Below are 4,722 nucleotides of genomic sequence, written 5' to 3' on the forward strand. Positions count from 1 at the left end.
GATTTGGTATGGATCCATCATCGAAAAGAAAGATTTCTTCGAGGACGTCTTGGTAAGCTTAAGCCTAGGGCTGATGGCCCATTCAAGGTGTTCCAAAAGATTGGTGAAAATGCCAATAAAATTGAACTCCCTAGTGACTATGCTATCTCGACAACATTCACTATTGCAGACCTTTCTCCCTATCATGAAAAAGAAAATCTATAAAACTCAAAGACGAGTTTATGCACAGTAGAAGCGTATGATGCAGGAGCATTTTCAAATGGACCAACAACCTAACCCAATAAGCCCACAAGCCTAAGCCAAAGGATAGAAGTTGGAAATAAAAGTTGCAGTCTAAGATTTTAGGGTAACTTCATGGTGACACCTATACCAACTCAGAAGGAACTAGAAGGTGTGCCATATATGGATAGAAAGATCTAGAAGTCTAAAAAAAAACCATGCATCATTTGCTATTTTCTAGAAGTTATGATCGTTTTGGTAAAGTGTGTCTGAGCTGACTGTAGACACTTAGAATTCTAGAATTCATCTTTTTAGTCCAATTTCTATTCAAATTCGGTTCTAGAACTTCTTGGGCACTTCAACCATTATATTTCTAAACTCTTTAAGATGTGAAAAATGCCTCTCAAGGTTCCCAAGGTCCATTCCTATTAGATCGTTGTTTGTCTTCCCCATGTTTGTTTTTTTCAATTAGTCTTATTTTCATTCTTGGAAATTGCCTATACTTAGAAGTTTGTTCGATGCTCATCTATATAAGCTTACACAGTGAATGCAATCATACTTGGAGTTTATTCATAATTTTATTTGAGCCTTTGGCCCTTTGAGAAGTAGTTCTTCATGAGTTCTCTTATCCCTTAGGTGGATTTTCTTTGGGTGGCGAGTTTTTTTTTTTCTTTTGAAGTGCTCACTTGTGTTACCTCCTAATCCTCTATAATTTTTTGGTGTCATTCTAATACTTGGAATATTGCACCAACATTCATCATCACTGATGTTGAATGGGATAGCTAGCTTAGGCCTCGATATCGCTTTATGTAAAATTTTCTTCTTTGAGCTTTGGTTTTCTATTCTGCTAATGGCCATCCTGAAGGTGGATCAAGAACCCAAAGGGTCTTATGTAATCTCTCTTTTTACTGATTTTAATATATACTTTTGTTGACCTTTAGAAAAAAAAAATCAATTCTGTATCCAAGTTCCAATGTCTTGTAACATGGTTTGCCTGACTTTTTACTCATGTATATGCTTCTTGTTTATAGCATACTGTTCATTGGCATAGGTTGATATTAAGTTCATTGTATGCCACTTTACATGTTCCTTCACATATCGACTTATTACACAACCATTCATTAACTTGATTTAGGCTTATTGATTTGAGCCTCCCCCATATTCCTTGCTTTGTGTACAGACCTTTTTTCCATGGCAACAAGGATGATGTTTTGATTTTTTTTTTTTTTTTTTGGCCTTTTATCTGCTTCATTTGGATATTAATGATGTTAACCTCTAATGTTTGAATGAGCATTGGGTTTATTGATTGGCGCAAGTTTGACCGTGGTGGCCCGAATCTACCCTAAGCCCGAATAGGGCCTGGGTCGAGATACCATGGCTATGACGATAAGCCAAGGTTGAAAATTTCTTACCTTGAGTTAGGGTTGGTTTGGGTCAGAGTTGAGGCCTAACCCTGATTTTACTAGAATTTTCTGCCTATAATTGACATTGAGTTTTTGATATGTTGAGCTCTTCAAATTTCTCTTGTAAATCAATTCACTGAGTGAATAAAACATTTTCTACTTTTCATTTATTTATTTATTTATTCTTTGACTTCTTTTCCTATGTGGTTATTGGTTAGTAAGTTCCAAACAAACTATAGATCTCAGAACTCCCCTTTGAGGAGTCACTATTTTATATAAAATCAATCTTAAAATTCATCTGTTCCTCCTTTCTCGACTTAAGAAAGTATTAAGGATCAATGCAAGATAGGGATAACTAGCACATGAGATTATGATTCCCTTATAGGGTTTGATATTTGTTTCCTTTTGAAGTGCATGTGAGATATTAAGAGTGCTTGTGATAAATCTGATAGAGATTTTAACTTCCCCTTTATGTGGCAGTGGTTCTAAAATATTTTCATTTGTTCGTTTGTTACTTTGACTCATCATGTAGAGGTCAGAGCTTAGTGAATTCATTTGAGGCCCGATGACCAAGCTTTGGCTATCTTTTTAGCAATGACTTCCACTCCCCTAGGTTTTCACAAGAAACCTAAGCTACTTCTCTATTGCAATGATGCCTTTAGGATGGGTGGTCTAGATCTTTTCTAGGGTCTAACCCTTAATCTATTGGCTGATGCATCTCCCTTCCCCCTCTCCATGGTCATGGCCAATCAAGGTCAGCCCGGCCCTAATTGAAGGCCAAGGTTGAATTTTTTACGCATTGAATCATGGCTGGGCCTGGGCCTTGACCCATTTAAGTGTATTCGGGATTCAATTAGGGTCTTAAGAAGTCCAGCCAAACACAACCCTTGGAAGTTGGGCTTAGGGGATGAGGATGATTAGGAATCCTTTGTTCAATTATGCTACAGATTGTAATAAAAATTCATGGTTATATAATTTGGGCAAGAGAATGCTAACTGGTCATGTACGTGGCTATTGTTCCAGCATGTGGGCCAATGGGAGGGTAGGTGGAGGCATCGGCTACTCTATGGCATGCGGTCATTTCATGCAACCTATGTTCGGGCGAGATCGGTTAGCATTCTTTTCCTCATATACCATATTCTTTAAATAAACATATCAACCCTATTTATCATCATATAATCTATTATATAAATAGTATCCAAACAAATATTATTTGTGGTCCATAATTTATTATCACAAATGTAAAAAGCACAAATATAAATATAAATCATACCAAAGAGAGCCTTAATGTAGTAAACTCTCACCAAAGTTACAACAAAAGAAAGATGCCAACTTTGGGAAGGGCTCTCTGCACTAGTCCTAGCGGATTGTGGTGAGGTAGTAGTGATGCCGATTGATTTGATAGTGATCATCGGAAAATGCCTAATTAAGTTTATGCATGAACATTGAAGATAGAAAGGTGGTAAATACAGCACCGTAGGTTGTAAGAATGAGTAATAAAATTCCTCCAACCACTGAAATGATCTTCCATGGAGTGCTGCAATAATCCATCATCAATATCACTTTCCATTTTTGGCTATGCCAATTACGATATTCTTTAATCCTTTTATATACTCATTCACCTTGTAGCAAAGTTCACTGTAATAGAAGTCACTATTGAAAATTTCACTACAAAGATACTTAAATAGAACCAATACCTTTCTATCATCACCCAGTAGATTTGTAACAATTCCACATTCACGAAGAATTGCCACATCATCAGCAGATTTAATAAGGTAATCCATCAAGATTGCATATGATGTTATGTAGTGCTTACCTCCAAAAAGATATTGCTCGTAAGCAATTAGGTGTTGAAGTGTAGTGGTGGGAGAATTAAACTTTTACTGAATAAGGAAGCTCACAATACACAATTTGTATGTACAATACACTCATATACACACTAGTCACTCACCCACTCACTCTCTTACAACACACTCTATTAGTACTCTCACAACACTTTACTTCAAGCACTACCACTTGAACTTGGAACTTGTGACTTGCTACTTGACACTCAAGACTTGCTTGCTTGAGACTTACCTTCAATTGAGAGACCAAGCCCCTTTATATAGTGGTGGTAGGTAGGTTCTAGATTTTGTATGGAAAAATATCTTGAGATATTTCTAGAACGATTTCTAGATATTTCTAGGAAGATACTTCTAGAGAGGTAGGAGATATCTCTAGAAGGGTAGGAAATATTTCTAAGGAGGTATTTCTAGAAAAGGGTAGGAGATATTTCTAGAAAAGAGTCTTCTAGAGAGAGAGAGAGAGAGAGAGAGAGAGATTTTTAGAGACGAGGAGTTTGATTTTTAACACTCCCCCTCAATGACTACTCTCTCTCAATGTTGATCTCGCAATCATGCCGAGTTGAGTTCTGAATGTTTCAAACTTTGTACCGCTGAGTCCTTTGGTGAACAAGTCTGTAACTTGTTTTTCAGTTTGGATGTGCTTCATCTTAATTTCTCCTCGCAGCACCTTCTCTGGAATGAAGTGATAATGTATCTCCACGTGTTTATTTCTTACATGAAGCATTGGGTTCTCGGCTAACCATATAGCTGATTGATTGTCGCAATGTAACTACACCGAGTAATCGATGGGTTGATGAAGATCTTTTATGAGCTGCATCAACCATGTTCTTTCTTGAGCTGCCATTGTTGTTGCTCTATACCAAGCTTCTGTGGTTGATACTGATCTTATTGGTTGTCTCTTACTACACCATAACACTACTCTCGATCCAAGATTGAAAATATACCCGATAAATGAGCATCAGGTGCCATAGTCACCAGCATAGTCGACGTCACAATAACCTTCTAATTTACATTCGTCTCTTTCTTGTAGAAAATTTTGAGATCGAAGGTTCCTTTCACATACCTTAGTATGCGTCGTATTGCTTCCAAGTGAGGCTTCCTCGGTTTCTCCATGAACCGACTAACTACTCCAACCTCAAATGCGATGTCAGACCGTGTTATTGTGAGGTAGATTAAACTACCCACCAACTGCCTATACATTATTGAGTCTTCCAATTCTCGACATTCTTCTGTGTATAGCTTTGTATTAGGATCTA

Source organism: Macadamia integrifolia, unplaced genomic scaffold (genome assembly GCF_013358625.1).
Source record: "Macadamia integrifolia cultivar HAES 741 unplaced genomic scaffold, SCU_Mint_v3 scaffold2603, whole genome shotgun sequence".
Lineage (NCBI taxonomy): Eukaryota > Viridiplantae > Streptophyta > Magnoliopsida > Proteales > Proteaceae > Macadamia > Macadamia integrifolia.